This window comes from Rhinatrema bivittatum, chromosome 8, assembly GCF_901001135.1.
Source record: "Rhinatrema bivittatum chromosome 8, aRhiBiv1.1, whole genome shotgun sequence".
Taxonomy (NCBI): Eukaryota; Metazoa; Chordata; class Amphibia; order Gymnophiona; family Rhinatrematidae; genus Rhinatrema; species Rhinatrema bivittatum.
The window spans coordinates 114,402,856-114,420,449 of record NC_042622.1 but is presented as its reverse complement, the minus strand read 5'-3'; the positions used below and the strand labels follow the sequence as shown (position 1 = coordinate 114,420,449).

At 40.2% G+C, this 17,594-nt stretch overlaps 1 protein-coding gene across 3 annotated transcripts in view; it reads left to right on the top strand.

Moving 5' to 3' along the window:
* Nucleotides 1-17,594, top strand: part of NEK6 (NIMA related kinase 6) — a 505,633-nt gene that overhangs the window by 135,422 nt on the left and 352,617 nt on the right. The window lies entirely within an intron of this gene.

The window sequence follows — 17,594 nt, the reverse complement described above, 5'->3', positions numbered from 1 at the left end:
ACGGAGGTAGGAGGGTGAGTTAATGATTAAAGAAGTGAATTGCTAAGAGGCAACATGGAGAGTGCCAAATAGTAAAGTATGAAACCACCATCCTTCCTCATAATAATTTTAACGGTTATAAATAAATTGAAAAAATTGTAGAATACAGCAATAACATTTGATAAAGGAAAAATATATATTTACCAGGTGAAGTGTTGGGTTAAATTAAATACACTAAGATCTGCAACAGAGTGGACACACCTGAAGGAATAAAGAGAAAGAAAAGTGATTTAAGAAAGCCTGAAGACTGGTTGAGGATTTGGCAACTGGGATTTAATGCCGAGAAGTGCAGAGTCATGCATCTGGAGTGCGGTAATCCAGCAGAGCTGTAAATGATATGGGGGGGGGGGGTGGGGGGGTGGTGAAAGGCTGATGTGCATGAACCAAGAGAGAGATCTTGGTGTGATAGTGTCTGGTGATCTGAAGGCGGCAAAGCAATGTGACAAGTCAGTAGCTAAAGACAGAAGAATGCTGGGCTGTATAGAGAGAGATAGTAAGAAAAAGGTGGTGGTGATGCCCTTGTGCAGGTCCTTGGTGAGCCCTTACCTGGAGTACTGTGTTTATTACTGGAGCCTGTATCTCAAAAAGAATAGAGACAGGATAGAGGTGGTCCAGAGAAGGGCAATCAAAATGGTTTAGGGTCAGTATCGGAAGACATATGAGGACAGGCAGAAAGATCTAAATATGTACACCCTGTAAGAGAGGAGGTGCAGGGTGATATGATACAGACCTTCCAACACCTGAAAGGTTGTAATGATGCACGAGCTTCAAACCTTTTCCATTTGAAAGGAAACAGTATTACTAGGGGTCATGAACTGAAACTGTAGGTGAGATGACGCAGAACCAATACCAGAAAATATTTCTTTACAGAGAGAGTGGTGGATACCTAGAATGCCTTTCCAGACGATGTGGTGAAGATGAACAGTCAAAGAATTTAAAGTGATATGGGATAAACACTGTGGATCGCTAAAGGCTAGAGGATGGAAATGAAGAGAAGAATGCATGGGGGTAACTTGCTGGTGCGGCAGTTACTATCCTTAACCAATAAGCCTTGATACTTTTGATGCAACTGCAACATTGCTCTGCGCTTCAACAGCAGGGGGAAAAGGGGAGTTGGATTCAGAAAACAACTGAGTGCACTGACTTTTATGGCCTGGGGAACTGATAAGCAGAGGTTAACCTGCATGGAGCAGCAATTACTCCCCTTAATAGAAGGCAAGGCATTACTATCATTAAATAAGCCTCGATGCTTTTGACACAACTAAGCGGGTAGAGGATTGGAAGAAGGATTCAGATGACCACCAACACAGGCCCTGACTTTTATGGTCTGGGGTACTGATACACAGACATAAGTGAAAAAGTACAGAATTGCTTCTAAGGCCAAGTCCATAAGCAAAACACATCAGCAAGGTTTGAATTTTCAAGAAGGCTTGTTAACACTTGTTAACACTGTGAGTGCTGGATGCTGGTTCTCGTGTCATTCACAGAAAAGCACGCAGGGTTTTTTTTGACATATTTTTATAATCCTTCACCTTGGCTGCAGTGGCTTGTGGTTTCTGCAGGGTTGAAAACCCCTTTTTGACAGGTCCAAAACACATCATTCAGTTCCAAACGCAGCTTGGACCACATTGTAAGGTTTCAACACATGTTAAGCTCATGGGGGCAGGAACCTCATTTATAGTAGTTTATTAAACTGCTATAGATTAGCAGGCCTACAAATTACAGACACCATCATGGCTCATTAAATTAGAGCTATGGCTGCATTATTGGCTTGTCAATGAACCATATTCTTTGAAAAGCTGCAACATGTTTGTCAGTACACACCTTTGCATCCCATTACTATCTGGCAGTCTCACAAAGAGTGACAGTAAATTCAGACAAGCAGTTTTGAGTAGCTTGTTCACCCAGAGGTCTACTTTCCACAGTGGGGTCTTGGTTGCTTATTCAATAAACACTCCGCTGCAATCCTCAGCTTGGGACTTCCCACATATATTGGCTAATTCATCACTGCTTATCAAAGGTAAAGGCAAATGGTATTTTCTGTAGATAGGATGAATTAGCCATTCTAATAGGATGAATTAGCCATACTAAATTCCTACCCGCTCCATGGATAATCAATTACCCAGCTAGAATAAATTCTAAACTTGAGTGAAGGCCCTCACAAGTCAACATCCACGCATGAGTTCTCCCACTTAGTCAGTAGAGCAAAATTTCTACTAGCAGAGAGATCTGTATGGTGCTGCTCAATGACATAATCCCATATGTAATGGATAATTTGTCCTGCTATCTACAGAAAACATTGTATATAGAAAGCAAACTTGTTTTCATATAAATCAAGCCATCATGTTACCTGTGCTCTTTCCATGGCAACATGCGCATGAAGGTGAAAAAGCCTTTCATTCATTGGACTGTAAGAGAGCCTTGGTTTATACTGAAAGAGAACTCAGCCACATCATCTGGCGTCACAACTGTTCATCTCGTATTATCCTAACTGTCTGGGTGTAGCAATTGCCAAGTGAATATTTTCCAGTTGGCTGGCAGACTGTAGAGCGCATTGTTATTCACTCACTAGCCTCCAGATTATGGATGAGCCTTGCCTTTCAAGGACTTTTTTAAAGCTGCAACTTTGTCATCATTACACATCCAATGTCCCATTTTTGTTTAGACCAGCAGTTCTCAACAGGTGTGTTGGCAAAATTGGTGTGTCAAGAGGTCCTGGGAGGTATGTTGCAGGCACAGCAGAAGGCTGCTCTTTCCTCATCAGCCCAGGTGGGGGTTGGCTGACTTTCCCTTTTATTGAGCGTGACAGGAAGCTGCTCTCTCTTCCTTCTCATCTTTCTGGCCCAGTGGGTGGCTGATCCCTCCTCCTTCGCCCAGATTAGAGAGATATTGCCATCTCCTGTTCTTCTGCACCTGACAGGGCACCAACTTCATCTTTCCTTGCCGGGCCCAGCAGTGATGATGCTTTTTTACTCCGCATGGTCCGGAAGTGACAGGCAGGAGACAAAGGAAATAGATGCATGCTCTACATGCATAGATCCACTCTGGACTTCTGCTGCAGCCTCCTCCTCTCCTCAATGCTTCTTGCCCTCATTTGATGTCAGGAGGGAGGGCAGGAGATTCTGGACTGAACTGGAAGCTTTTTTTTTGCTAGCTGGGAGCCAGAATGAGGGGGAAATGTGGGAGCTGCTAAGCAGGGAGGGGTGGGAATGAGAGGGGATCAAGAGTTTATTGAATGGAGTTAAGGGGGGGGGGAGTGGGGCTCTGGGCAGGCTGGTGGACATGGAGTGGTGGGGAAGAGCGATAGGATGTAGGTGCTACTCGGCAGAGTGACATGGGGAGATGGGGGCTTAGGTCTGCTGGGTAGAAAGGATTGGGTGAAAGGAGGTTGGGACTGCTGGGCAGGGAGAAGAGGAGAGAAGGGGGTAGGAGAAGAGGGGAAGCTGGGAGCAGGAAGGCGTGATAAAGATATGGTTGAGAGTCAGTTGGACAGGGAGGAGGAGAGGAAGGGGGCAGGGAGAGAGCATGGGGAAAAGGATGCAGGAAGGTGGGGTAGGAAATGTTGGGCAGAGAATTGAATGTGTGAGGAGATGACTGAAAGTGTAGTTGGGAGAAATGAGGGATGATGGGGGCATAGAGGGGAAATGACGAGGTGTAAGAGCCATAATGTGTCAGTTTTGTGAATGTGCATTTCTTCTATTTTTGTACTTTGCTTAATATAGTAAGAAATGTATTTCTATTTCTAGTACTCCAGTTTTGCACTGTATGCAGGGGGGCCAATTTTTGTTTCCACATCTGTAATTTGTAGTCTTTTTTTCTGTATTTAGCGAACGTCTCTGTGTGTGTGTGTGTGTGTGTGTGTGTGTGTGCGTGTGTGTGTGCATATGAGACCGAGGTGAGGTATTTTATTAGCATGTAATGATTTGTATCAGTCTTATGTGTTTTCTCAATAGGATATTTCATTGGTTTCATAGATAGGATTATTGCTGCTTGGAGTTCATGCTGCTACGTATGGCAGTTTCATGGACAGGGTGAAGGATACATAGAAAGGTCTTTTCATGGAGGTAGTGGAGAAAGCAAAAATAGTAATGGAATTCAAAAAAGCCCAATATAGGCAAAGAGGATCCTCACTTGTGAAGATGTGAAAGAGAGAGCCAGAGAACAATGCATCTGATATTTGTGATATTGCCAAAGAAAGTAGATTGAGCAGAGGCTAGATAGTCTTCATTGTCTGTGTTATTTTATGTCTGTATGGAAAGAAAAGACAGCAACCCAAAATAAAAATGTATATGTGGCATTATGTTTTTTAAAATATGTGTGCGTATTTTAAAACATTAGTTTGCCAATACTTCCACCAGTCTAGTACTTCACCCTGAACATCCCTCAGTTCCCCCACACCTTCCATGCAACAGTAGCAGACAGATGAATCTGATATCAATCGCACTAGATAATTCGCAAGTATAAAACTGTGTAAATAAGTTGCCTAATGTGTGTATGTAAATCTCTTATAAAATAGCAACTTACATTGGTACCTAGAAACATGCCTAGACTGCTCCTTTGTTGCACAGATAAATGTGTGTGCAAAACTGAAAATATGCAAGTACTTTTATAAAATAATATGTAAACGAATATAAGCTACTTATATGCGTATGCGCTAATTTTACATGTGTAATTCCTTTGAACATTACCATTTTGGGAGGTAATTTTAAAAGGAGTTACATGTGTAAATGTAACATACTACCATAGCAATTTTCAAAAGCCCATTTACACGGGTAAAGTGCATTTACACATGTAAAACCCAGTTTTAAGAGTGTAAATGCTTTCTAAAATCAGACCCATAGATTGTAAGTTTTTTGGGGAAGAATCTTAACTGTACCTGAATATTAATAACTCTAAGCCTTGAGAAATAGTCAGAAAGGCAGGTAAAAAAAAAAAAAAGGATTACTAGTATGTGTTGGCCAGGTCGAATTCCAACTACATGACAGAATTTATTATTTTGGTATTTTGAAATTGGCAAATGCCTGAGAGTTTCCTTGGTAAATAAGAAACCATGGGGTGAATTTTAAAAGCATTTTTTATACTAAAAGGCCCATATATGCTAGTATGAGTTGTGCATGACCAATGCATATTTCAAAGGTTGCAAAATATGTGCTTATATGTGTGTGCATGAGTAAAAAAAAAAAAAAGTAAAGGGGGCAGAGTTGGAGCATGTCAGGAGCATTCCAGAGTGGGCCCATACACGCATACATCCACATTTTAAATCTGACGGCCATAGTGCATAGGAAGCTGTTAGCTGTGAGTGTGTACTTCTACTCTTGATGAGGTATAAGCCTGCATAAATCTCTGTTTAGGCCTAAAATGTGTTTGTTTATAAAATATTTCTTGACCACTATTCCATAGGTCCTAGTGGCTTACAATTTCAACATTCATAAAAGTAACAAACACCAGAAAACCACACACAATTTATGACAGAATCCAATAAAATGTACAAATTTTCAAAATAAAAAAAAAAATTAAATATACCTAAAAACATAATCAAATTTTACAGAAGTGAATAATACATACAAAACCTAAATAAATAAGAATATAAAAAATAAGTACAAAACTAAAACTTAATTAAATGAAAAGTCTAAAAACGAACTAACTGATCTTGCCTGATGGCTAGACTGGATTAGAAGTCTGGGTCAACTGGGAATGACCTTCATTGGAGTATGTTTTAAAATCCGTTTACCTGCACAGTTCTAAGGAAGAAACAAGAAGTATGTTTGTTTGAGTAACTGCTTAAAATTAGGAGCACATGTACGCTCAGTAGGTGCATTTTAAATCATGCGTGCACAACTGCATGCATGACTTACAGTTTCAGCCTATGTCTGCTCACACGCCATTATGTGCGTGTATGGGCACCAGCGTACTCGTTTTAAAGTTACCATCATAATGAGTGGTTTGGTCTGTGTGTAGATCAGTGATGGCTTTTAAATGAGACAGCAAAATCCCAAGAAAACACAGATGAAATTTTTTTTTTTAATTTGAAATTATTCTTTAACAGTATAGCACAGAACTTAATACTGCAAAGATAAAAGGGAAAAATCACAGAAGCTCACACTGGATTAACTCAACCCACTAGTGTTGATTTTGAGCTTCAAACTGCCATCATGGGAAAAAACCCTTTCAATTTCAATTCTCTGGCAGACTTACAAAAATTAAAACCAATGCACTGCTTCTCAAACAAAGTAGAAGCACATATGTATTTGAGGTATTTATCTAATGCCAATTCAGTACTTCTCAAAATAATAGTATATATACAATTTCAATACTTATGTGAAAAAGCACCGATATGGGCCAGGTTTCACTGGATCTGCTTCAGGGCAGTCAGTTCAATGTGCTTCATAATTTCAAACTTAGTATCACACTGCCATTCTTAGTGTCTCCTCTTATAAAAGGCATTTAAAGTCCATCCCCTCTCAAAAAAGACCAATCAACAACTGTCCTTTTAAATTGTCCAATGAAAAATCTCCATTATATATCATATCTGGTCTCATTCAGTGGTGAAATTTAATCCTAAAGGAGACAAGGAACGTAAACAATGTATCCTCCACTATTCTCAGTGAATCAGAAGATGACCTCTGTCTCCACCGCCAGGATGAAGGAGAACTACATCAGTCACACAGCACCAGAGATCTGTAAATGAATGTTGTTAAGTCAAAGAATATTCAACCAAAGGTGCATCAGTTCATTGCCTAGCCAAAAATTGAATTTTCAATGACTGAGTTGTCTTACCCACATAGAGAAGTTTACATGGACATATAATAATATAAACCATATAAGAAGTTTCACAAGTGGACAAATGCTTAAAGTCAAACCTTTTTAAAGAAACGAGATGTAAAGTTAACATCATTGGACAACAGAAGAGTTAAAAATTCCAACCATAGGTGGCATAGAGGAACAAGTTTATTTCATAAGTTATGATTCTTACTATATGCAAAACATAATGGTGAATCAAAACAATGTAAAGAAAAATCTTCCAGTGTTTTTTCATGATGAAAACAATCTGGGATGAGAGATTTAAATGTCACATTATACAAACAATGTCCGGAGAATTACTCTTATTATTCAAATTAGATTGCAATAACACAGAGCAATCCACAAACAAAGTGTTACGGAGTTTGTTAGTGAATCCCTTGGTAGACTATCTGATTCTAACCCGTGGTTAGAATCAGCAGCAGGCAGAGAAAGTCCCAAGCAGTCCGGAGTTGAGGCAGGCAGTGGACAGATAAACCAGAACACAGTCCAAGTCGGGGGAAGGCTGCAGGCAAACAAAGGTCCAAATCCAATCCGGGTCGAGGCGGGCAGGTAATCCTGGGTGCAAATTTTAGTGATGGTGTGCGTAATCTAAGGTTCCGAGTGCTCAACCACACCAAATCCCCTGGCTGAAGTTGCGGACCCACTCTCCTCTGTTTATTGGCTTGTTTTTTTGCTTTACTGGAGGCTTGTTGTAAAAGACGTTGTGTCTGTCTCTAGAGCTCCGTCATAGATTAAATAGTTTGTTCTACAACCGGGCAGGAAGAGGGTGTGGTAATGGGAAGAGGAACTCGAGGATGTCTTCCGAAAACTAGAAAGAAGGGTGATGATCTTGAAGCCTGAGTTACATGTTTGTTGTGACAAATCTCAGCCCATGGTAACAGAGATGCCCAATCATCCTGTTGCTGGTTAACGTAGCAACGTAAAAAAGTCTTGAGGGACTGATTGGTGCATTCAGTCAAAGCATTCGATTGAGGGTGATAGTCTGAAGAGAAGTTTAGTTCTATTTGAAGTTTTTTACAGAGATCCTTCCAATATTGAGCCGTAAATTTAACTCCTGTCTGAGACAATACTAGAGGGAAAACCATGAATTCGAAAAATATGTTGTAGAAAAAGTCGAGCTAATTCTGGAGCAGACGGCAGTCTGGGAAGTGGGATGAAATGAACCATCCTAGAGAATCGATCAACCACGACCCAAATGACAGTTTTTCCTTCAGAACGAGGAAGTTCGGTGATAAAATCGGTGGCTATGTGAGTCCAGTGTTTATCTGGAATGGGAAGTGGCTGTAAGAGTCCAGACGGTCATTGTCGAGGAACGTTTTGAGTGGCACAAGTGGGACAAGATTCCACATAATTCTTAATGTCTGACTTCCATTGTGGCCACCAATAGAAGCGGGAAATAAGATTCTTAGTCCTGCAGATACCAGGATGTCCGGCAAAATGAAAATCATGAGCCCATCATAAAACTTTTTGGCTTAAACGCTTTGGCACCACCGTTTTCCCAAATGGAACCTTAAAGGTAGCTGCCAACATTATTTGAGCAGGGTCGATGATATGACGGGGAGGATCAGGGGAATCATCAGGTGCAAAACTCTGAAAGAGAGCATCAGCTCACAAATTCTTCTCAGCAGGCCGAAAATATACCTTGAAGTCAATCGACTAAAGAAAAGTGCCCGTCGGGCTTGCTGTGGATTCAAACGTTGGGCCTGTGATAAATAAGCAAGGTTTTTATGATCAGTGTAAATGTTAATGGTATATTTAGCCCCCTCCAACAGATGTCATCACTCCTCAAGTACAGCCTTGATAGCCAATAACTCTTGTTCTCCAATAGCATAATTCTTCTCTGCTGGGGAAAGTTTCTTAGAAAAATAGGCACAAGTGCGTAGTTTTCCTGAGTCAGATGGTTGTAACAAAATAGCTCCAATGCCTAGAGTCGAAGCATGAACTTCTAGAAAAAATGGCTTGGTTGGATCAGGACATTGCAGACAAGGATCCTTTATAAAATCTTTTTTTAAAAGTTGAAATGCGTGAAGGGCTTCAGTAGGCCAATCGCAAGTAGGCCCTCCCTTCCTTGTTAAAGCAGTCAGAGATGCCACCAGTGTAGAATATCCAGAAATAAATTGGCGATAATAGTTAGAGAATCCTAAAAATCATTGCAGGGCCTTAAGCCTGACTGGTTGAGGCCACTCCACAATAGCCTTAAGTTTCTCAGGATCCATACGAAGTCCATCTTGAGACACAATATATACCAGAAAGGGTAACTCTTTTTGGTGAAAAAGACATTTCTCTAATTCAGCATATAACTTGTTATCTCTGAGGCGTTGAAGAACTTGCCTAACATGGATCTGATGTTGCTGCTCGGTTCTGGAAAAAATTAGAATGTCATCAAGATAAACAACCACATGATAATATAGCAGGTCTCGAAAAATATCATTGATCATGTTTTGAAATACTGCTGGGGCATTACACATACCAAAAGGCATTACTCGATATTCATAATGTCCATTGCGGGTGTTAATAGTGGTCTTCCACTCGTCACCTTCTCGAATGCAAATTAAATTGTAGGCCCCCCTAAGATCTAATTTAGTGAAGATTTGAGCTCCTTTTAGTCAATCAAAAAGTTCCGAGATTAAAGGAATAGGGTATTGATTCTTCTTGGTAATAGCATTCAGTCCTCTGTAATCAATACAATGCCATAAAGACCTGCCTTTCTTCTTGACAAAAAAAAAAATCCCACCCCTGCAAGAGAAGATGAAGGTTTAATAAAACCTCTGGTTAGGTTTTCTTGAATGTATTGATTCATGGCTTCAGATTCTGGTTCAGATAAAGCTTAAATCCTTCCTCGGGGGGGAAGCTTACCAGGGAGTCATTCTATTTCACAGTCGTAGGAACGATATGGTGGTAATATTTCAGCTTGTTGCTTATTGAAGACGTCAATGAATTTAGCATACTGGGGTGGTAACTTGGATGGAATGAGTATGGAACATGAAATAGTAGAGCTGGCTGGAAGAACTTTCAACAAACAGTTCCGACGACAGTCAGTACTCCAACTGGCCAATAGTAATGTTCCCCAATGAATCTGGGGTTGATGTCTTCTTAACCAGGGTAACCCGAGTATTACCTGGTTGACAAAAGAGAGAAGAACATATAATGCAAACCAGTATTCTCCTAGGACAAGCAGGATGGTAGTCCTCACATGTGGGTGACATCATCAGATGGAGCCTGGCACGGAAAACTTTTGTCAAAGTTTCTAGAAACTTTGACTGGCACACTGGGCATGTGCAGCATGCCACTATCTGTGCATCCACATATTGTTTGCTTGTTTCAGTAATATTATTTCTTAATGTCGATTTTATTTTGCCCATTACAAGTTGCCTCTTGATAAATATGTTTTGTAAAATGGATACTTTTTTTTTTAATTATAAGTTCTTGCTTCCACAGCAAGCTTCTTTTTAGATTCTATCTTTGCCTTCCTTATCAATGTTTTGCATCTAACTTGCCAGTGTTGATGCTATTTCTTGTTTTCTTTATTCGGATCCCTTTTCCATTTTTTGAAAGAAGTTCTTTTGACTAGAATAGCCTCTTTCACCTCACCTTTTAACCATGCTGACAAGCCTTTGGCTTTCCTTCCTCCTTTTTTACTGAATGGAATACATCTGGTCTGGGCTTCCAAAATGGTATTTTTAAACAATGTCCATGCTTGATGTAAACTCTTGACCTTTGCAGCTGCTCCTTTCAGTTTTTTCCTAACCATTTTTTTCATTTTCTCATAATCTCCCTTTTGAAATTTAAATGCCTATCACATTAGATTTCCTTAGTGTCCTTCTTCCAGTTATCTTTGCAGTAGTTAGTTTTGTGCTGTGTTGTTTAATTAAAGAGAATGCATCTCCTTGGATGTAATTTTTCAATCTTGTAAATAAAATATTGCACACACAAAAAAACTGTTTTTGGAATTTTATTGTGTTTGTTTGCTATAAATTGAGAACATACATCTGTTTGGGCTATAATCATATGTGTTGTGAGCATATAATAGCATTGTCCAACTTTCTATTTCTTTTAATTTTAGATTTTCTGTTAACTCTTTAATGTTTAATCCAGGTAATCTTTAAAGAGTCATTCAGTAATGTCATTTATGAAATAGATTGTCTCACCAGAAAAAGAGCTGTTTTTTTTATTAAGTGCATGTCTGCAAAATATTTACAGATCAATGAAAGCAGCATGTGGAAGAGAGAGAATAATAAATATGGGTATTACAATGGGCTTCTAATGACGAGAGTCATAATCATTTAATATGACCCAGAAAAAGAAAGCCCATCTAATATAACTGCAGACTTTATTTAAGCATTTCAGATATCTGTCTTCAAAGATTTTAAACTCGTGTGGTTTTCAGAATAACCAGAAATATGTACAATTAGGCTTAAACTGGAGCTGTTAAATACAAACAAATCTCATGAATGTTAATTGTGGATATCCTGAAAACCAGATTGGATTGTGATCCTTGAGAATCAGATTTGACACCACTGCCTTATTGGTTCTCCAGAATTTTATCCTCACTTTCTGTCAATATGAAATCTTTGTGCTTCTCCTGTGCTCCTTTCTTAAATTCCATTAATGTTTTTGGTCCTCACACTTCACCTGAGAGGTAGTTCCTTGCATTTCCCAAGTGTTTATGTGAACATCATTATTGAGCAAACTATTACTGACTGTTAGCTGAATTGCATATTAAAATGTTACATAACATCTTGAACAAGGGATAATGTTAGTTTACCTTAGACTACTGGGGCAATTTTAAAAACCCCCGAGCTGTTCGAAGCACCTGCGGACCTTCGAGCTAATTTTGCCAGAAATTACAAAATTTCTTTTTGAAAGTTGGAGATGCAAGTTCTGTTGGTATAAAAGTTCTCACAGACTTTGCACTTGTATTTTGTATGTGTTGGATCTGTATGACAAATTATGTGCCGGGATTTGAATGTTAAGTATTTTCTCTCTTACTACCACTCCTCTTGTGGCTAAATCTAGTATGGTATGCTTTCACTTGTTTTGTTTAACATGTGGTAAAACCACTTTAGTACATGTTAAATGATTTTTAGCATGTGCTGAACTAAAAGAAATTAAATACAAAATACATTTTTTTCTTCCTGCCTATCCCTACATTCTGATTGACTTTTAAACAGTGGCTAGATTTAGCCATGGGTGTATTTATGGGGGGTGGGGGGTGGGGAGAGTAGTTTTCTGCCCTAGAGATTTACTTGAGTAAATCGCTTTCAAAATTGACCAATTTATTTAAAAAAAAATTTATTTGACTGCATATTGATGTTACTCTTGTCTTTTACAGCCCACATGATTACCGTCTTAAAAAAAACTTTTAAGTGAAAAAAAAGTATCTCTTTGTTAATATTTTTTTTTTGTTCAGACCTGTATGAGGAAAGGTGTTGACCACAGATGTATAGATCTGGATCTATTAGTTGAACTAGCAAATACAAATTAACTGTAGATTTCTAGCATGCAATATTTTATTTTAACTCAAATACTGAGACTTGCAAATCCTGACTGGGACATCAATAAAGGGCTATAGCAATTTGTTTGCAAGACAAAACAAATGTTGTACTTTGATTTAACAAGGGGTAAGCTGCAAAGTCTTAATTTGGTGAAAGTAATACAATATATAGTTATGCAGGAGGCTTCTAGGTAATTTACATAGTTGCTTTATTCCTGAACTCACACATTTTCAATGTAGAAACCAAAGTATATTTGTACTGCAAGGCTCTGGCAGGTTATTAATACTGCTCCCTTCAGCTTGACATCAATGAGCTCCTTGTGCATGCTCATCACACTCCAAAGCCAATTTAGGGATGTGAATCGTGTCCTCGATCGTCTTAACGATCGATTTCGGCTGGGAGGGGGAGGGAATCGTATTGCTGCCGTTTGGGGGGGTAAAATATCGTGAAAAATCGTTAAAAATCGTTAAAAATCGAAAAATCGAAAAAACCGGCACATTAAACCCCCCTAAAACCCACCCCCGACCCTTTAAATTAAATCCCCCACCCTCCCGAACCCCCCCCCAAATAACTTAAATAACCTGCGGGTCCAGCGGCGGTCCGGAACGGGCTCCTGCTCCTGAATCTTGTCGTCTTCAGCCGGCGCCATTTTCCAAAATGGCGCCGAAAAATGGCGGCGGCCATAGACGAAAAAGATTGGACGGCAGGAGGTCCTTCCGGAGCCCCGCTGGACTTTTGGCAAGTCTCGTGGGGGTCAGGAGGCCCCCCACAAGCTGGCCAAAAGTTCCTGGAGGTCCAGCGGGGGTCAGGGAGCGATTTCCCGCCGCGAATCGTTTTCGTACAGAAAATGGCGCCGGCAGGAGATCGACTGCAGGAGGTCGTTCAGCGAGGCGCCGGAACCCTCGCTGAACGACCTCCTGCAGTCGATCTCCTGCCGGCGCCATTTTCCGTACGAAAACGATTCGCGGCGGGAAATTGCTCCCTGACCCCCGCTGGACCTCCAGGAACTTTTGGCCAGCTTGTGGGGGGCCTCCTGACCCCCACGAGACTTGCCAAAAGTCCAGCGGGGGTCCGGAAGGACCTCCTGCCGTCCAATCTTTTTCGTCTATGGCCGCCGCCATTTTTCGGCGCCATTTTGGAAAATGGCGCCGGCTGAAGACGACAAGATTCAGGAGCAGGAGCCCGTTCCGGACCGCTGCCGTTCCGGACCGCCGCTGGACCCGCAGGTTATTTAAGTTATTGGGGGGGGGTTCGGGAGGGTGGGGGATTTAATTTAAAGGGTCGGGGGTGGGTTTTAGGGGGTTTTAGTGTGCCGGCTCACGATTCTAACGATTTATAACGATAAATCGTTAGAATCTGTATTGTATTGTGTTCCATAACGGTTTAAGACGATATTAAAATTATCGGACGATAATTTTAATCGTCCTAAAACGATTCACATCCCTAAAAGCCATATCTAGGAGTTAGTGGAGAAAAAGAAAAATGAGCCATTGGGTGGATGGATAAGTAGCATAGTGTTCTATGTTCAGGGATCTGCGTCATAAGTTTTGTATTTGTTCGCTTTCAGAATGAGGCTTAAGATTCACAAGACTAACATGTAGGGCCCTTATAGTTAAATCCCCTGTGAAAAAGATTAGATGAGCTTGCAATACTTCTTTAAAATTGCCACATTGATGAACATTATAAATTAGCAAATTAGTCTGTGTAATCAATGTTTAGTTCAGACTTAGAATCATGCAATGTTTTATACAGTCCACTATGGATAACTGAAATGCTATAGGAATTCCAAATGGCAGAAACTGTTAGATTCCTTGCAGTCAGTTGCCAGTGTCATTCAGAGCTACCATGCAGAGTAACTTTTGATATTTAGTGTTTGAAGAAAAGCATACTGTGAGAGTAAACTAGGCTGTGCTGATCTTGTAATGGTCAAAATAGAAAAACCAAGGTGAGCTAAATAGGCAAAACACACGCTTGGTAAGAGACCCTCATATCATGGAGCTTAATGCGTTTGCTAAACAGCTGTTCCGGATTGCAACACAAGGAATTTTAAGTGTAAACCATGCTTCCCATTTTTTTTAAATCATAGGCCTCATATAATTTTTGTTTTTTTACATTAGTGCACTTGAATAAAATCTCCTCCATGGCTGGGTACAGATATTGATTCAATTACCGACCAGGTTAGATCTTCAAAACTGTGCTGAAACAATGTTTTACAATTGGTGCATCCTCTTTCTTAGAGGGTAATTTTCAAAGGAGTTATGCACGTAAATGTAACATACTATCGTAGCAATTTTCAAAAGGCTCTTACTCGAGTAAATTCTGTGGACAATTCAATGGCATATACTGTACCAATTTTCAAAAGTCCACCTATTCGAGTAAATAGTTTTTAAACTCAGTCCCTGAGTGTACAACCTACTACTATGTTCACGATCCTAATCCTGATGGCCCGAGAGGTCCTTCCCACATATAACAGAGGGCAAGTGCATTGGATGAAAAATTAACGTTCATAGTGTTACATTTAAAAAGCCCGTTCTTCTGAAAGATATGTGAGTCATGGATGTTCCCATGAGATGCCTGATGAAGCAATTAGAAGACCACATGTGGGTCAAAGGCCTTGTGATAAACAGAAAATACCATTAAATGATAACTTGAGCCATTGAAACTTTGAGTTGAAGGCACTCTTGAATTTCATTTTACCTGCATTCCCTCCTGCCCTTCCCTGTGTCAAAAGAGATTCTTACAGCTGAAGGTACATGTTGTCCAGTTGATAGGTTCACTAGATACATGCTAGATGTTCCAAGGGATAGGGTTGGGGAGGTTTGTACTTACAGGCATATTTTTTCTTGGGAAAACTTGCCCTCACAAATTAGCTGGTGAAAATGTGTGTAGGTAGCTTTCCTGTGATAATTTGCAAAGTGAAAGTATGCAGGCTTTGCATTTATGCAGTCAGACTTAAAATTAGCTTCATAATAACTAAAGTTACACCTTTTTTTTTTTAACGCAAAAACGTTAAATCGCTAACCATATTTCTAAAATAAGTTCGTGTGTTTTTTCCATCTCTCAGAGGTTCCTAAACTTGTTCCTGGAGGGCCAAAACCCAGTTAGGTTTTCAGGATTTCCATAATGAATATGCATGAGATCCCTTTTTATACAATGGAGGCAGTTCATTTAAATAGATCTCATGCATATTCATTGTGAAAACCTGAAAACATGACTGGATTGCAGCCCTCAAGGACCAAGTTTGGGGACCCCTCCTCTACACAAAGAGAATCCCTCTTCTGTGTGTTTCCTGCAGGTTAGAGACTGAATAGTATAGAATAATTGCAAGAGCTTTAATGAATGATTTAAGTGCATGGCCTCTGGTTGTTAAGAAATTTCTAGGCAAATGGTGGAAGATGATGTGGATAAAGCGTTATAGAATAAAGATGCCCTGAGTGAGCCAGAAAATTATAGTATATAAATTGTAAACTTAAATAAACCATATAACCCATCTGACAGTTGTTTTGGCTTCTTGGTTCTTCCTGCATATTCATGCTCATCTTTTGTTCACAGAGTTATTCCTCATCTCATCTACATAGGACAATATTGGAAAATAGATAATGACAGCTACTGTCTTTGTGAGGGTTGCCTTTCTTGCATTATCTCTTTTTTTTTTGGGGGGGGGGGTTTGCCAGGTGTTAATTTTTTCCTTGAGAGATTGGATAGAGCCTCAGTCTGTAGTGACTCTGAAAACAGCTTCCTGGAGTGCAGGAAAACAGCTGAATTAAATTATTGCATTTCCGGTGACTGTTATTCATTAGATTTAGACTGATATACCAACATCAGGGGACAGAAAGTACAGAACGTGAAATCTGTTTTTTGTGTCAGTCTAAAGCACAGAAACAGTTTCGTTGACTCTGGTTTACTCCTTACTGCAGCAGAGCATATGTGTGTGATAGTCACAATAAGTCCCTCAGCAGATATTTAAAGAAACAGTCCTAAATCCTGTAAGGATCTTTATTGGAGAAGAGAACCTCCTGAAGGAATGATGATTGGTTTTGAACTGTTACTCCTACTTTACTTTCTGTATTAATAAGAACTATGGGGGTCATTTACCAGACGGATCGCACGCGATAAGGGACGTTTTGCACGCGAAAAGTCCCTTATTGCGTGTGATACCAAGATGGGGTGGAGTCGGCCCCGGAAGAGGAGGAGTTGGGACATCACCGGGGCCGACTCCACGAATGATGAAAAGGTAAGGGCCTTTTCGTGCCCAATAGCTGCACCTTCTATGGTGGCGCTATTGGGTGCGAAACCAGCAGTGATCACACCACGGCGGTGCGATCGCTGCCGGCTAGCGCAGGACCGCCCCCTCACCCCTCATTACCTAAAGTATCGCAGGCCTGTGATACTTTAGAAAATGAGGCCCTATGGGGGTCATTTTCCAAGGAGTTACCGCAGGAGATAAGTCCACAAATTGCACTAACAGCCGTTAACGTGATTCACAACAGCCTGTTTCAGTATCCTGCAGAGTGTCCATCAAGCTAGTTTGAGAGAACATTGCCCAAATCTCATCTTGGAGTGAGTTTCCTTACTCCGAAGGCCGTCAAATCTTCACAAGAGACCACTGTTCTGTTCGTACGTCTCATGTTGAATGTCAAAGTGGCCCCCAACCCCCTACACTCATACCTAATCCCCACCTCGAGTTACTAGGTGGGCCTCTCATAGGGATACAAATACCTGTCTAGGGAGTAGACATTATAGCATCTCTCTCTCTCTCTCTCTCTCTCTCTCTCTCTCTCTCATATATTCATATATATATATATATATATATACTGGAAACGTGATAAACCTTTCATGAAACAGGCTATTCGTGCACCGCAAAGATGTATTCGCGAAAACATTGCAGCAAATGAAGTTTCCCCACTGCACGAAAAAAGCCTCATTTGCATGTGAAACGCCCCTTAATGCATTACCAATGTGATATTGGAAAATGAGGCCCAATGTTTGATGTAAAGAGAAATTACTGAGTTGACACATCTACAGGTTAGAGTAGGAGATGTGACTTGCATATGATGTAATCAATGGTGAAGAATTTGGTGATTCAGTCTGTGTAAATGATTCCGCCTACTTCCTTGCTTTGAATGCCACAGTTACTCTGTATTACACTGATTATTATAAGCAGGGTCATTAATTAATTTTGCCCCGAGTTGTTTTGTGACAAAGTTCAGTACAGATGATGAAAGATTTAGCCACACTGAATTATCATGTAATAGAGGT